This window comes from Typopeltis vanoorti, chromosome 5 (assembly GCF_054136105.1).
Source record: "Typopeltis vanoorti isolate ZY-2024b chromosome 5, IOZ_Tvanoo_1.0, whole genome shotgun sequence".
NCBI classification, from domain to species: Eukaryota; Metazoa; Arthropoda; class Arachnida; order Uropygi; family Thelyphonidae; genus Typopeltis; species Typopeltis vanoorti.
In genome coordinates this window covers 47,329,432-47,348,309 of record NC_143553.1, presented here as the reverse complement: position 1 = coordinate 47,348,309, position 18,878 = coordinate 47,329,432, and the positions used below count along the sequence as shown (strand labels likewise).

The 18,878-nt window shown below is 36.6% G+C and overlaps 1 protein-coding gene across 4 annotated transcripts in view; it reads right to left on the bottom strand.

Annotated features, from left to right (window-relative positions):
• LOC150106361 (uncharacterized) overlaps positions 1-18,878 on the bottom strand; it is a 103,643-nt gene that overhangs the window by 47,837 nt on the left and 36,928 nt on the right. The window lies entirely within an intron of this gene.

The window sequence follows — 18,878 nt, the reverse complement described above, 5'->3', positions numbered from 1 at the left end:
GACTAAGTAGATTTTTTTTATCTTAAAAGAAACGTATTTAATTTTTATTATTTATTTTTTTGCTATTTTTTATATTTTAATGGAAAAAAATCACACATTGGTGCGTGTTCACAAATTTATTCCTGTGTATTTCAGCGCTTACTGAATATTACTTTATTATTCACTAAGAATAAGAATCTTTATTACTAATCATTTTACGTTTCATGTGCTTGTACTGCAAATGTACAATAACAATATATCTATCTATATAAAATATGAGATAATGTGTCATGTCAAACGTGTATATAAGATGCTAAAAATGTAATATTTGCATTTGATTTTTGCAATATTCACTGTGTATGTTTTGTATTGAATATAAATACAATGAATATTATAATAATATATGTCTATATTATGATTTTTGTACTTTTTTTTTGAGGGGGACCTTGAAATATTTTAATTTTTCCAAAGGGGGCCCCTGACATCCAGAAGTTTGGAAAGTACTGCTATAGTGGATGCAGCTAGATAACTTGGCCTGGCAGCCGGCCTGGTTGGCTGAGTGGTTAGCGTATCCGCTCTCCAGCCAGAAGGCTGCGGGTTCAAATCCCACTATGGGCATGGATGTTTGTGATTGTCTGTGAAAGTACTAGTGGTGGTAGTCAGCAGTAGATGGCATTGGTGTTAGATGATGAAGGTTGGTGGAGTAGTGAGACGAAGAGTTGTAGAGTAGATGCCCTCCCTCAATGAGTCTTTGGACTCCCTGGAGGTGTGATGTAATAAAAATATAACATCACAAGCATGGGCGGATGTAGGTATAAAAGGAAGCACATGATCTTGCAATCTTCATTGACAAATATTACCAATAAAATGGACCATACTTGAAGAGCTCATTGACTTTTGACATTGCACTATGCTAGGATGCCACATTTGCAACAACTCAATTTTGGAAATTTCTGCCTCAATCAACTGTAAGTGATGTTACTGTGAAGTAAAACATAGAGTAACAACAGCACAATCATGATTTGGTAGGCCACATGAAATCACAGAGCAGGACTGCCTATTTTCTAATTTGGTTACCCATCCTTCTAGTCAAGTATGCAGATTAATATAAAACCTCTTTGATGCATTGATCTGATAATATATTTAACTCTATCATAACATGCTGTTTTTAGCAAAGCAGTCAAAACTCTGAGCAACAGATTGAAAGTTTTTGTTTTACCTTAAAGGAAAAGCAGCTGAGTGATTAATATGCTGAATTTAAATATGAGTTTTAAATTGACCTGCCATATTGACATACTAATTGTATTTGATATATATATACCTATTACACACCTATAACTTTTATATGTGTGTGTATACAAATTTAGTTATACTTTAAAAATGAAAAAAAAAAAGGTCTTTTTGTCTATAGCTGATGTTAATGATTTCTTTTAGACCCAGAAAACATATCAAGCATTACTGAAAGTCCACTTGCCTGAGTACTGTTATTCATACAAGATACCTCCTGATGGAAATGTTTGTGCCATTTCTATGTTCATCACTGATGCTACCCAATATGGAAAGAAAGAAATTCAAATGAATGCAGCAGAAAGTGGATCTTTAATCACAAATGGTATCTCATTGCTTGGTATGCTTATAGACTTCCTCTGTAGTTGTCTCTCATAACAAAATCTAAAAAATTGTCACTGCCAGCTTTTAAAGCTTTTTGTGCTAATTTATATATATATATATGTGTGTGTGTCAATATTGTCCAGGATGTCATAAAGTATATAAATTTGTGGACCAATAAAAATGTCTTCTTTTGCATCTTATTTCTTGTGATTTGATTTTGTATCTTGAAAATTTGTCCTTTACATATCAAAAACTGCCATCTTCATTTATGTAAAGTTGTAAAGAAATTTTTCATTAAATTAATGTGTATGATACAGAAGAATTTTTTTAATTTCACAAGGGAAGGATTGAAAGCAATTTTTTTGTACCCCAATACCAAATGCTTTGAATGACATTAGCCATCTATCAATTTCATAATAATGGTTTTTTTTTGTTTAGTTATCCCACTTGTATAAAAAGCAACAATATTTTGTGAATCCTACCTCTAAGTATTATTCATAATTAATATATTATTATTATTATTATTATTGACATTTGACCTCCATGGAGTCAGAGACTCATTGTGGGAGGTACATACTATTGCATACAGTACTCATCCAACCGTGCCTTAAACTGATTCAATGTGTCTACACCCACAACACACTTTAAGTAATGTATTCCAATCACCACTCTCGATGCATAGAACCTACTTCTCCCTCCTATGCTCACACCCTCCTTATACAGTTTTCAGCAGTGATCTCTTGTCCTAGCCTCTTCATCTCCCATTCTATGAAAAATCTCCTCTATATCGACGCAATAACAACTCCTGACTATCTTAAACCCCCCCCCCCCCCTTCCCCTTATTCACGAGGCTCTGCAACTTACATTCTCTCAATCTTTCCTCATACTCCAAAGACCACTGATCACCTTCTTGAATCTTCTCTGGACCCTTTCAAACATATCCTCATCACCATGAAAACCAGGTGACCAAATCTGTGCATAATAATCCATATGAGGCCTGATCAAAGCCTTATACTATGGTGTCATAACCTCTCAATTTCTGCAAGTCTGGGTCCTCTGCATCATTGCCATTATCCAATGTGACATCTTCACAACTTGTGCAATGTGTCCCCTGAATTTCAGGTTCTTGTCTGCCATTTCTCCTAGATCTCCCATCCTCTCTACTTCCATTAAAGTTTCCCCACCAATTGTATACTTTGCATCTCATCATTGCTTACCAAATTTCAAAACCTTACACTTTCCAACATTGAACTGACAGTTCCACTTACCTGCCCATTCATTCAATTTATTCTTGTAAGGCCATAACATCTGCCTGACTCTGCATTGCTCTCCCCAGTTTTGCATCATCTGCAGATAGCTGCATATTATTAGTTAAACCCATCCCCATATTATTAATATACAAATTGAACAATGGCCCCAAAACTGACCCTCTATGGCACACCACTAGTGACCTTTCTCTTTCAGGATACCACACCCCTCCATATACTACTTTCTGATACCTATCTGACAGCCAGTCACTAATCCAACTTAGAAGTCTGTTATCCAATCCCATCTGTTTCAATTTATATAAGAGCTTGTCGTGTTGCAGTCTATCAAAAGCTTTTGCAAAATCTAAGTACACCACTATATATGCATATCTCCTATCCAAGGTATGTGTCACTTTGTTATAGTACATAAGTAGCTTAGTGAAACATGACTCCCTTAACAAACCCATGCTGATAACCACAGAGAATACTACTGTTATCAACTGATTTCTGTATCCTACTTCCCAGCAATCTCTCCAGTACCTTCACCACAACTCCAGATATATAGACTGGCCTATAATTTGAAGCTAGAGCCTTATCACCACCCTTTATGCAGTGGAACAATTTTACCCCCCTTCCACTCCCTTGGAACCTATACTGTTGTAAGACTTTTATTAAACAGGCATGCCAATACTACTGCCAATTCCCTGGAACATTCCTTTAAGATACGTGGTGATGTCATCAAATCCTATCGTCCTATTGACATCAATCTTATTTCTTCAAATATCTTCTGCTCACTCACAATTAAGCCATCCCCTATGTCCTATACACATAATCACCTCATGATTCCATCTTGATCAGGATAAAACACCCTAATAAATTGATCACTGAATACCTCAACAATGTCTTCTGCAGCAGTTATCCCCCCCATTCTGCCACTTTTATCGATTAACTTCATCTTACCATGACCATTCTTCCTTCTACTTGCCACATATCTAAAAAAACTCTCCAGGATTTTTCTTTGCCTGATTTGCCAATTTCTGCTCATACTCTACTCTTCTTTTCCTTACTAACTGAGTCACTCTCCTGGCTTGTTTTTTATACTCTTCATGTGACTGATTATTTTTATTATTCATCTTGTACTTCCTCCAAAGTACTTTCTTTTTCCAGATTTCGTGCTTAAGCTCCACATTTATCCATTTTACACTGACCTTATTCAGCCTTTTGGCCTTTGGAACACATTCACACATTGATGCTGTTATGTATTTCTTTATGAGTTCCCATGCAGCATTTATTTCCTCACCGCTCAACTCTTCATTTCATGTAATAGCTCCAAGCTGTCTCTTAAGCTTGTCATAATCTCCAGCCTTTTAATTCCACATATATCCTTTCCTCACAAAAATCTGCATATAACTAGCCACAACACAGGTGATTACTTCATGATTGCTTTCACCAACTGGAGAAAAGTGTGAAACCCTTTCTCACAATTGCATCCTCTGATGAAACGATTAGATTTAGAACTCTCGATCCTCGCATGAAGAATAGATCAGAATGAATAAATAGCATTTGGGATAAAGGAAAATGAATTTATTGAGAGATAACTACTTCAGGCAGCATGTAAAGGAAGTTATCTCTCAAGAACTCAAGAAATTAATTTTCCTTTATCCCAAATGCTATTTCTTCATTCTGATCTATTCTGCCATAATTAAAATTGCCCATAATAATTACCCTTCCTTTGTTCACTAATCCTTGTTGTTTATACATTTCTTCATCCCCACCCTCCACATTCCCTGGACTATAGCAACATCCAACTAAATATGTATTTCTGTCAACCTCCACATTACCCCACAATGCCTCATAACCATTGCCACTATTTCCCTCTTTCATGGATACCTTATGTGGACATAATTCCCCTGCTATCATCAGCAGTACTCCCCCCCCACCTCCCTTCTTGTCATTGCTATCCTCATGAAAAATACTGTATCCTTCCATTTCTATTCCTGTTAGAATATCATCTTCATTCAACTATGTTTCACTTATTCCAATGATTTTGGGACAAATAAACTCAATCAGTGAACTCATTTCATCTCCCTTGTCATAATCTCCAGCCTTATAATTCCACACATATCCTTTCCTCACAAAAATCTGCATATGACTAGCCACAACACAGGTGATTACTTCATGATTGCTTTCACCAACTGGAGAAAAGTGTGAACCCCCCCCCCCCATATGTGTTTGTTTACAAATACCAGAAGTATCAGCATTTGTAAACAAACACAGTAGTTCATTTTTAGGTCTATAGCAAGTCCTATCCAAGCCATGTGTTGGTTGTGATTTCCTCACCACACCTAGCCAATCACTTTTATCACCACTTACCACATATATCTGCTCAGTCTCAACTTCCCCATCCACCTTGCAATATACTCCATCTTCATACATACACATCACTGCTGCTTTCAACATCCACTCTCGCTATGCTATGTCTCCCTGTCCACACAAGCTCCCCTCCTTGTTTTTCTGTTCCTCTTGCATTCCCATTCTCTCTTCATCTCTCTCTCACACTACTGTTTCCACTGCCAAGCACTTCTGTCTCTTCAGTACCACTCTCATCCTGATTTTTACCTTCATCTCTTCTGATCTGTTGCACACATCACACACTGTACTTTCATCCAGCAACACTTTCTCCAGTATGTTCACTCCAAAGCCATTTAAATGCAACCCATCATGCCTGTATAATTTCATTCTTCCCTCAAACACATGCCATACATCCACAAACTTCACTCCCTTCTCCTCACACAGCTCTGCTAGTATACCATTTATGATTTTGACTCTCCGTTGCAACTCATCATCATCATACCTTGGCAACACACTGACAACCCTTCCTACTACACTGTTATCTTTCAGTCTTCTTAATAGTCTCTTGATATTCGTCCTCACATCTTTCTTATGTCCACTTAGGTCATTTGTCCCTACAACCATGACTAACGCTCCTGCTCATTTCTTCCACATGTCCAACACCTTAATTATCCTACTCATTTTCCCACCTGGATAGCAGACCTTATGGACTCTCAGTAACTAGCCCACTAATAGTGCAATCTCCATATAATACTATCCTGGAATCAGCATATTTAAAAAGCAAAACCATAATCTCATAGCATTCCTTCATATGAGATATTTATTGCTGGTGTGTTTACATGTACTAATCAAACTAAGTTTTGGTGTGTCTATGCTAGTCTGGCTGGCTGGCTGAATGAGTACTGTATCTGCCCTCTAATAGGGTGCAGATTCAAATCTCACTATAAGCATAGATGTTTGTGAATGTCTTCTAATGGTAGATGAATTTTATTATCTGTGAGATACCATCACTGCTTACTGGAATCCTGAAGTGATTTGGAGGTAAAAAAATAGAGCTGGGAAATACTGATTTACTGTAGGGTTAGGACTTCTTGTTAACGCAGTTTGCACAAAAAAAGAAAACTCATAAGGCTAAAATTTTCTCTATAGCATTTCCATTTATTCATTAATGTTGCTGCAAATACAAGATTACTACTCATAGAAAAAGCAAAATTCCAAAATTGACCAACAGTTTCAAAATGAGGTGATTTTCTCCTCCCCCCACCCCGCACTTTTTTTTTCATGTGGTTCTGGTTTTGTAGCTTGATCCTGAGATTTCAACTTCTTGTTTAACAAAATTCAGCTCTTACAAGATTGTTCAACTCGGTTTGGGTTATTAGGTGAGATGGAGACAGTGTAGCTAAGAATCTAAATCCACCTCACAAGAAATGATGTTATTGTGAGTAGAATGGTCATTCATGGTTCATTGTTCTCAGGTTGTTTAGGAACTGCCAGCATAATTTTCTTTGATACTGATCTATGGCTGATGATAACAAGGGCATTTTATCGCATGTTTCAACTTTGTTGACAACTGGAAGTGTTTGTTTTAAACAGACACTTTAAACTAACAATCATTTGTGGGTTTCAAAAATTGCTCCATATCATCGAGATAACAAATGGCATTGAAGAATGTGTTACCTCTGACTATCCATTTAAATATCATGCATACAGTACAACATATGTGAGGAGCCTGGGTCCAGTAAAGCCAGAGATAATGCTTTACATCCAATGTTCATATGCTTTCTGGATCAAACAAGCAAGGGTTTGTTTCCCAGATTTTAATCCTCTTGCCACAGATATGGCAAAATGATTCTGTACTATTTTATTGTTATTATTATGTTGACTCCTTCAGGAGGTCCTGGAACTCATCATGCGGAGACATTCTTCACCGTACAATCTTCTCTTGTATAGTGAGGGCTTGTGGTGTTTCCATAATTATACAATCGCACGTGTCCCGCAGCAGAAAATTATATTTATTTTACAAATATTTTATCTTGCATATTGTTAGACAACAGTAAAGAATTTGAATAGAACAGTAGTGTGCATGTGCCAAATTTGAATCCCTCTTACATGTAGTTGCACATTTGTTAATTTAAGACTAATGGGGCTGAAAATGATAATTAAGTTAAATTATTCATAATACAACCTATTTAACACAATTGAGTACAACAAGTTCCCAAACTTTTGGGAACATATACACAAACACTACTGTCCATGAATCTACACACATGCCAACTGCTACCATTAATAGTATTTTTGTCTGTTTAAATATGCATGTTCTCTGGCCAATACATGGAATTTAACATTCAAGTTTCCAGGAGGGAAACAATTCTGCTATATTTATTATTACCCCAAGACCTCATGGAGTCAAAGACTCATCTGGGAGGTTCTTTTATCACACACACAGCTCATCATACCATGCCTTGAACACATTCAAACTCCTTGCAGACACCACACTCTCAGGCAAGGCATTCCAATCATTCACAACTCTGCACGAAAAAAACCTGCCTCTCACTCTTCTACTCACACCCTCTTTATACAGTTTCCAGGGATGACCTCTGGTTCTCCCCTGATCTCCTACTATTTTCTGTAGAACCGCTCCAGCATTGATCCTATAACAACCCCTTAATAACTTGTAGGTCTCTATCATATCTCCCCTCTTCCTCCTGTCCACCAGACTCTGCAAGTTGCATCTTCTCAATCTTTCCTCATACTCGACATTCCAGAGGTCAGAAACTACCTTAGTCAATCACTTTTGGACCCTTTCCAACATTCTTCTGAAAACCAGGTGACCAAATCTGGGCACAATAGTCCATGTGTGGCCTAATCAAAGCCTTATACAACGGAACAAGAATCTCCCTACTTCTACACATCAATGTCCTCCTCATCATTCCCAGAAGCCTTCGTGTTGTCTTCACAATTTTGGCTATGTGTCCCCTAATTTTCAGATCCTTATCTACTATCACCCCCAGATCTCTTATTTCTTCCACCTCCAACAATATATCCTCACCAAGCATAAATTCTGCATCCCATCTTTGTTTTCCAAATTTTAAAACCTTACAATTTGCAACATTGAACTCGCATCTCCATTTCCGTGCCCAATCACTCAATTTATTCAAGTTTTCTTGTAAGGCCACAACATCTTCATTACTCTTCATGGTTCGTCCCAACTTTGCATCATCTGCAAACAACTGAATATCTCCATCCAAATCTTCACCTGTATCGTTAATATACAAGTTAAAAAGTAATGGCCCCAAAACAGACCCCTGATGCACCCCACTAGTGGCTTTCCTTTTCCTGGATATCACTCCCCCATACACAACTTGTTGATACTATCAGATAGCCAGTCTTCAATCCAATGCACAAATCTAATATCCAACCCCAACCTCTCTAGTTTGACTATCAATTTATCATGAGGTACTCTATCAAAAGCCTTTGCAAAATCCAAGTATATTACTTGGATTGCCGGCTGGGGCATCGCCCGGTTAAACAAGGTCCCCATTATTTTCGCCAGAGAACCAGGGCGAACAGCGAAAAGTCAACTACTGGAACAAATCTGAAAGCACACCCCAACTCAACATTACCAGAGTTAAAGATTGGTACTATCAACATAAGAAGCCTGAATGGCAAAGAAATGGAGCGAATGGAGGAATTAGATAAGTACCAGATCGCATTAATAGGGGTGACTGAAACAAAAAAGACAAAAACTGGTGAGATCGTTTTGAGCAATAAATACAAAATGTTATACTCCTCTTCCTCCTTGCCATAGTATTCAACACAAAATACGAGGCTAATCTTCTTGAATGGCAGACAGTCTCAAGTAGAGTGATGTGGGCAAATATCAGAATGGGGAATTCAACAATAAAACTTATTTGTGCCTATGGTCACACAGAAGGTTCTAGTAAGGTAGAAGTGGAGGAATTTTTTGATGCTTTATAAGAAGCAACTGACACAATGAAAAAGGAAAAGTTGGTCCTTGTTGGAGATCTAAATAGCAGAGTAGGAAATGATTGTCAGACATACAAAAATATTTTGGGAAAATATGGAGAAAAGAGCAAAGCTAACAATAATGGCAAATACCTGTTGGATTTCTGCTCAGGACATGGACTGGTTATTACTAACACCATGTTCCAACATAAAAATGTGCACAAATTCACATGGAGAGAAGAGGCAAGGAATAAGAAAAGTCTCATTGACTATGTTATTGTTGATAGTGATGTTTTCTCCCTGGTGCAGGACACCAGAGTGTACAGAGGATTTGAAATTGGAAGTGATCACTATTTAGTCTTGAGCAGGATAAAATTGAATTTCATATTGAAAAGAATGACATGTAAGAAAGTTTTAAAGCGAATAAAAGTTGAGCAGCTCTCAGATGTGAACTGTAGGCTAAAATACACAAAGATTATTGAAGTAAAAATGAAAGAGTTTGAGAACAGGAACCAAACTTTGGAGATTCAATGGCAAGCCTTGAAGAAAACCCTGATTGATTCATCCAGAGAGGCATGTGGCGAGGTTGTCTGCAAGGATAGAAAAATCAGAACTCCATGGTGGACACAGGAAGTTAAAGAGACGGTGAAGGAAAAGAAGAAAGCATAACAAAAGTTCCTGGCAAATAAATCAATTTGTGCTCTTAGAGAATACAGAGACAAATGTAAGAAAGATAAACACTTTGTAAAACTAGCTAAACAAAAGTCATGGGAGGACTTTGGCAAGAACATAGAAAATAAATATCAAGAAGGTGGCAAAATATTCTGGAGGTTGTTGAAGAAGCTTAGGAATGGAGGAAAGAGTGCTGTAAAAGATGTTACAGATGATAAATGTGACATGAAAACAGGAGAAAAATATATCCTTAAAGTATGAAGTAATTACTTTGAAAATTTGCTAAATTTTCAAAGTAATTACTTTGAAACCACTCAACAGGCATACAGTCAGGAAGACATATTCATACTTGAAGCCATCAAAGGCTTGAAATGTGGAAAGGCAGCAGGAGTAGATGATATTCGACCAGAAATGCTGAAATATGGTGGTATAAAAGTCTTACAGTGGCTGCACTGCATAGTTCAGAAAGCCTGGACAGAGGGACGAATTCCCGATGATGAGTAGAGCTCTAATAGTACCCATATATAAAAAGGGAAATAAAACTGAATGTGCGAATTACAGAGGTATTTCCCTACTGAGTGTTCCTGGCAAGATCTATGCAAGTATACTTGAGAAACAGTTGAGAAGAATTGTGGAAGGAAAGCTTGGTGAAGAACAAGCTGGATTCAGGCCAAATAGAGGCTGTCAGGATGAGATCTTCACTTTAAGACAAATAGTTGAGAAAGCATGGGAATATAACAAAGATTTGTATTTAAGTTTCGTCGATCTGGAAAAGGCATATGACAAGGTGCCAAGAGAGATGCTATTCAATAAGCTACAGTTATATGGTGTCAATGGGGCATTATATCAAGCAATACTTAGTCTTTATTTGAGTTGTAAGTCAGCAGTTAGAATTTAAGAAAGTATAGGAAGATGGTTTAATGTTAAATCTGGTGTGAGACAACGATGTACATTATCCCCTCTGTTATTCACTATCTGTATCGATCACATTATGAAGGAAAGTGGTATTAAACATGATATCAGAATTGGAGATGTTTAATGTCAGCTCTTTGCTTTATGCGGATGATGTTATACTTCTAAATAAATCCGCTACAAGTTTGCAAGATTCCCTGACTAAATTGAATAACTGTTGTAATCGATATGATATGAATGTCAGCATTAAAAAGACAAAGACGATGAAAATAGGTAGAATTGTTGAAAATGTCAACTGCGTGGTGAACGGGGAACCTGTGGAACAAGTAAAACATTTCAGCTACTTAGGCACGATTTTTAGTGAAGATGGTAAATTAAATATGGAAATAGGCAACAGAATCAACAAAGCTGGTATGGCAAGAAGTCAATTGAATAAATTCATATGGAATAAAAGAGAAATTAGTCGGAACACTAAATTAGCTATATACAAGACAGTGTTCAAACCAGTTTTAACTTATGGATCTGAGAGCTGGGTCAGAAGTAAAACACTTGACCAGAGACCGCAGATATGAGAGTCCTGAGAAAGATTAGAGCCATGAACAGATGGCATCAATGGCAATATCATATTAAAAACGAGGATATTAGGAAAGAACTTGACATTGTCAGCATCCAGGAATGCATTAGCAGAGCAAATCTCAGGTGGTATGGTCACTTGAACAGAATGGGCGAGGAAAGATTAGCAAAACAAGTGTTCTCTTCCAGGTTGGCAGGAAAACGACCCAGAGGAAGACCAAGATATAGGTGGATTAATACGGTACAAAGTGCCTTAGATGATAGAAATATAAGATCTGATAATGTTGGAGTCTTGACAAGTAACAGACTGATTTGGAGGAAAATTGTAGATAGGAAGTTAGTAATGACGTAAATTATTCATGTAGTACTATCATATCCTGTACACCCCTAGAGGGTACTTGTCAGGAAATTGATGATGATGATGAAGTATATTACTGTGTATCCTTCTCCTCTATCCAAGGAAACAGTCACTTCATTGTAATAAGTAAGTAGTTTATTAAAAAACATGACTTTCCTTTAACAAATCCATGCTGTCCATCAAAGATAAACCATTTTGTCAACCCAACTCTGGATCCTAGTTCTCACAAGCTTCTCCAACAACTTAACCACAACATCTGACACACAGATGGGCCTATAGTTTGATGCTTGAGTTCGCTCACCTCCTTTATGAAGTGGCACAATCTTGCCCTCCTTCCACTCCTTAGGGACTTGACCGTGTGCAAGAATCATATTAATAAAATATGTCAAGACAGGTGTCAACTCCCTGGCACATTCCTTCAGAACACGTGGCGACATATTATCAAGTCTCACAGCCTTATTAACATCTAGTTTACTCAACTCCCCCATACACCTCTTGCTCACTTACGGTCAGTCTCTCCTCCCCATCATCCACTGCTCTCAATCTCTCCATGAAGTCACATTCACAAGATTGAAAGACCTTTATGAATTGCTCATTAAGTATCTCCACCCCACATTCTGCAACAGCTGTCTTTATACCATTTTCTCCTATCAATGTCATCCTTCCACAACCATTCTTTCTTTTGCTGACTACATATCGAAAGAACTCCTTAGGATGGTTGGTGAGTAGCTACCCTCACCAACCAAGTCACCCTCCTTGCCTGGTCTTTGTAGACTTCATGGAATTGGTTATTTCCACTTCTCTTATGCTGCCTCTACATGCCCTTTTTCTCTGTATCGCATGCTTAATCTCTTTATTCATCCATCTTACACTTACTTTATTTAACTCTTCTCACCCTTGGAATACATTTAAACATTGCCTCTACTAGACAGTTTTTGAAAATCCCCCAAGCTGCATTGCTCTCTTTTCCAGCTAACTCCTCATTCCATGCTACACCTGCAAGCTGTCTCCTGAGCTCTTCATAATCACCCCCCCCCCCTTGTAGTTCTGCATATACCCTTTTCTCACAGAGGTCCTCACACTGCTGGCAACCACCCAGGTAATCACATTTATGCACTGACATATTTGTACACTTGCAAGCCATTGGTCTTGAAAGTGTACAAATACCTTCTGAAGAAGATCAACCACCTTCTTCAGATATCACTCAAAATCAAGCACTCTACCCTGCAGCAACAAATGAGCCAATCAAAAGGCATGGTTAAAATAAAACAAATACTAAATCTGTTGGGTCCAAAACCAGGCATATCATGCAATAGTCATATATCTACTAGCTCTTGCTCTTTATGGTAGTGCAATTATGGCATATGAATGATGCTCATATGCCATGATTTAGGAGTGACCAAGTGTATTAGGCCCAAAATACACATAGGACATTTTTCAGATGTTTGTGAGCTGCAAGATATTTCCAGAAAAAAAAAAAAAAAAAATAGTTATTAAAAATAATTAAATATAAATATAGACTATGTAGAATAATAAGATTAAATATAGACATATAAATACATATAATATATGCATGTATTATATGTTTGTGAAAAATATATGATTTGTATCACAAATTTTCATCTTTTATGATGGACACAATGAAATTGTGTTTATTTCAAATTTTATGAAAAAAACCAAAACAGTGGCTTGCAAGCCATGATTTGACCACCTCTGTTTAGCATATGAATGAACATTGGGCAGTGATAGCATGTATGTGTTGATGCAGTTCTTGCCCACTGGAATATCTTAAAAGAATGTCATGTTGCTTAGAACTGACTCAGTGTTGCTTGACATTAATTATTATTATTATTACGTAAAACCTCCAGGGAGTCCAAAGACTCATCGAGGGAGGGAACCTGCTCTACAACTCTCCGTCTCCACCCTGCCACCAACCATCTTCATCATCTACACCAATGCCATCTACCGCCGACCACCACTAGTATTTTCAGAGACAATCACAAACATCCATGCCCATGGCAGAATTCGAACCCACAGCCTTTTGGCTGGAGAGCAGATACACTAACCACTCGGCCAACCAGGCCGGCAACCATTTAATTTCCCAGCGGGGAATTGAAGCCCCAGTCTCCCGCGTGACAGTCTGCAGAATAAATGATGTTTTCTTAAGCCAGCCATTGGGTGATACAACATCATGGATGTGATTTTTTTTTTTTTTTTTTTTTCAAAATCATATTTCAGTGTCATAGAGGTAATTAGGCTACCTGCTGAAGTCAAAATGATATTTTATATATTTTAGCCTTAAAAAATATCTAAAGAAGAAGGTCATGATTGTTAGATATGGTAGCATAGAATTAAGGAGAAAGCAGTTGACCAGTAGAGTGCTCTCAAGCTGTGCATTGGGCTACTACTGTTTAATTTATACATCAGTGATATAAGGATTTTGTGTGTGGGGGTGGGTGATAATCAGCTGTTTGCTGATGAAGCAAAACTGGAGAAAGTAGTGGTAATAAAGGTGATACAGACATCCTGCAGGATAATTTTAGATAAACTGACAGCATGTGCAAAGAATAGTGGTTTGCTAATTTAATGTGACAGAATGTAATATTATGCACTTTGCGTTGTAAAAATCACAAGCTATGAAAAAATTGGAATGCAGGAATTTGCTATGACTAGGTATTTCGATGATGGTGTGACAGGGAGTTGAAGTTCAGATGGCATATTTCAGTGCAGGTCAAAATAACTCAAATATCACTTGGATATTAAAGAACATATGGGGAAATAAGAGAGATGGCTACATCTGGACTACTGTTGCCTGGTTTCTTTGGATGTGATAGAGATGATCCAGAAACAAGTAACCAAGGTGGTGACAGGTCTGTGGCATGTTTCAGATGAGGATAAAGTGCTGTTTGTAGGTTGCAGATTTAGTTCGTAGGCAGAAAAGGGATACGATAGAAAAATGATAAGTTATTAAAAAAGAATTGTATAAAATCGCAAAAGAATAATATGCAAAAAAAAATCCATTTTTTTTTGACAAGGAGAGAACAAAGAGTGATTCCCTTAAAGTTATAATGTGGAAACAGGTGTGAGGACTAGATTGTTTGTTTAAAGAATAATGATTGAGTTTGAGTCAGAAGCAGTTGTAAGTGCGTTTATTAGTGAACAAGTTTAAGGAGGGGTATGATACATGTGTTAATAATGGTTAGTGTGGACTACAGTGAGTTTAACTTTCAGATTCCATGAAGATTTCTGTACAATAATAAAATATTATGATTATGGTTATTATTATGGAATATTTTTGTGCAAATTTTGGCATTTTTCATTGAAAAATATAAGCAGATGTAATGATGAAATTTCATTCGTCTGTGTGAGTCCTGTATATGTTCACTATTAATCCCTAATTAGTTAATCATAATCAGTAAACAGCTCCAAGGTGATTTCTATCTATTATTATTTTATATGGAATCTATTTCCCAGATAAAATGTTCAGCTATATCAGATAACTGTAAAGATGCAGATAAAGCCAAAATAGGTGTATAGGAAATGTATATATGAAGTGAGTTTGCTTCAGAGAAAAAAAAAACACAACTTTTTTCCATTCTCATCATTCGGTTTTTCTTTGAGTTTGCAGTTATGTTGTTAGTTTCCACATATATCTTAGCACATTTGACATTGTCAGCATTCAGGAATGCATTAGGAGCTAATCTCAGGTGGTATGGTAACTTAAACAGAATGGGCGAGGAAAGATTAGCAAAACAAGTGTTCTCTGCCAGGTTGGCAGGAAAACGACTCAGAGGAAGACCAAGATATAGGTGGATTGATATGATACAAAGTGCCTTAGACGATAGAAATATAAGATCTGATAATGTTGGAGTCTTGACAAGTAACAGACTTTGGAGGAAAATTGTAGATAGGAAGCTAGTAATGATGTAAATTTTTCATGTAGTACTATCATATCCTGTACACACCTTCAGGATACATGGCAGGAATTTGATGATGATGATGATCTTAGCACATTTTGAAGGGAGGAGGAGTTATTGGAACCATTAACACCTGTGATCTTTTTTATATAAGATAGAACAGTAAAAACAACATTGATTTTTTTGGAAAATATAATTTGTTACATTAAGTTTTGTTACTAGAATGGCCTCTTTCTATTACACATATTCTTCTATGTTTTCTTAAAAGTAAAAAAGATTTTGTTTGAAAAGTTTTTTTTTTTTTAATTTTAAAAAAATTCTGTGTTTGTTCAATTTCCCACTGACAAAATCTACTTGCCACAGGCAAGTGGTGATCCTATTTGTCAAGCCTGATGATTATGTCTCAAAAATTTTTGAAACTGGAATGCATTCTTTGTGGTTGATATTCAGGTAGTGTTGTAAAGTTTCACAGCTTTACCATCAAAAATATGTGATGGTAAAGAAGTTTAGACTTGATTATATTGATATTGTACACAGAGTTCATAAGACTCATCATGGGAGATACATCTTAAACAACATAACACCAAGTCTATCATACCACTCCTTAAACTCATTCACTGTCTGCACTCTCACAATTCTTTCAAGTAATAATACATTCTGTGCGCCTACCACCCTCCATGCATAAAACTTACTTCTAACCTTCTTACTTGCCATTTAATTTTGCAACTACTGGGGATAACTCTTGGTCTTCCATCATATGAAAAATCTCCTCAGTGTCATTTGATAAATACCTCTCAAGAGCATAAACTGACACTGAGGAAATTTTTAATTTCTTCACTCCGCTCATTTGGATTAAATCCGCTCATGTGGATCTCCCTGTCTGGTCCACGTAGCAGATGCCACAGGAACAATGAATATTATAAACCCCTGGTTTTTTCATTGGGTGATGTGGGGATTTCAGAGGATGAAGAGATCTTGATATTTTTTCAAGTGGCAGTGAAAAAACCAGGGGGTTTATAATAGTCATTGGAACAATGACTATTATGGAACCATCATTGGAACAATGTGGCATTTACTACGTGGGCCAGACGGAAAAATTGGGGGAATCTGCATGAGTGAACATCAAAAGGATGTACAAAAGAAGAGAGAACATAAATTTGGCTTAGCATATCACACAGTTTCTACTGGTCATGATGTACTCTGGGATAGAACAAACATGTCCTATATTGATAAGAATTGTTTCACAAGAAAATTCAAAGCGGTAGCAAATATGATTAAAATTCCTATGCAATGCAACAAAAACCAAGGTTTGATTTTAAATCAAGTTTGGTCATCATTTATTAAAATTTTACCTCCACTTCAGACCTCCGACAGAGTGTGTGTGAACCATGGAACGTGACAACAAATAGCATTGTCTCCAACTAACACACATTAACTGTTATATAGATCTGTTATTCGTTTTTTTTTAACGAACTTTTTTGATGTTCATAATACCAACAAGTGAATTTGTTTTTCATAATTTCTTATAGTTTGTGCTTTAAACTGTTAGTTCTCTTTACCCCTGAAGATGCTAGTCTTACGACTAACGAAACTCGTTGGGTTATTTTTAGTACTTGTTTAGTTTTTTAAAAACAGTTCTCTAATAAATATGGTCACAAAACCAGAATATTTCTATTCAACTGTTTTATTTTAACCTAATTTTTATATCCACATATTGAAATATTATTATTATTATTATCAAACCTCTATGGAATTAAAAGATTCATCATGGTGAGTTTCACTATCTTGCACAATTCATCATACCATGCCTTAAATATGCACCATTGCTGCACTTACCAGGCTTTCAGGCACTGCATTCTGCACCCACCACTCTCCATGCAAAAAAACCTGCTCTTCACATCATTGTTCACACCCTCCGTATACAGCTTCCAGGGATGGCCACTTGTTCTCCTCCATTCTGGCCATTTCTATGTTGCACATCATTCATATTAATCCGATAATAACACCTTAGCAACTTATATGTGTCAATCATATCATGTTGAGTATGAAGATGTTCATACTCAACATGATATGATAGCCTGCCCACAGTTTAAGGCAGAAATCACCTTAGTCAGTTGTCTCTGAACCCTTTGCAATATCTCTTCATCCTTTTGAAAAACTAGGTGACCAAATCTGTGCACAGCAATCTACATGCAACTTGATCAAAACCTTATACAATGGAACCATAACATCCTTACTTCTCCACGGCAGTGTCCTCCATATCATTGCCATAACTGCTGTTCTGTTCTCACAGCTTTAGCAATGTATCACCAAAATTAAAATTTTAGATCTTTGTCCACAATCGCTCACAGATCCCTCATCTCCTTTAAGATATTTCCACTATGTACTCTATATTCTATCTTTGCTTCCCACATTTTAAACCTTACACTTTGCAACATTGAACTGGTAACTCCCATTCTCTTTCCCATTCAATTCAGCCAGTGCATTCAGGTCCTCTTGCAAAGCAAACCACAACATGCTCTACATCTCATAGTTTTTCTCAAATTTGCATCATCTGCGAACAATTTATTTTATTTTATTTTTATTTATTTATTTTTATGTGGTACCCACCCCACTAAAGTTTCATTGTAAACCTATAATACATTTGTACTGTGGGCAGGCTAAGAATTTTTTTTCCTATTTTTATTTATTTTATATATATTTTTTGCATCTTATTTTATACATTATTTTACTTATTTTATACATATAAGCTACTTCAGACCTCCAAAAAGTGGAATGGTGGTTGGGTGATTAAATTCATCTCTCCCACCTAAAGACAAATATAAACATCCATGTGGGATTCAAACAAGCAGCCTGTTGGTTGGAGAGTGGATGCTCTCCAACCAACAGGCTGGAGATTATGAATTAATGAAGTAAAAAATTTCATTATAATGAAAAATTCATTATGATTATATATAACCATTCAACCTCTTCAAATATTTTGGGAGAAGTCTGTAGAAGAGCAATATTCTGGGATATGTCTCCTCCATAGACAACTTGCTGTTACCTATCAGACAGTCAATCTCTAATCCAGTGCACTAATCTACTATCCAATCCTTTTTAACTACTAATACAACATGAGGTAATTTATGAAAAAGGTTGGCAAAATTTAAATATACTGTATGCATCACCTTTATCCAAAGTATTTGTCACCTTCTTATAATAAGTAAGTGGACTGTATTTCAGAATCGCCTCATATACTGCTAATTTTATGTTTTGGCTAATTTCTCTTTTACTTAATGGTAAATTATA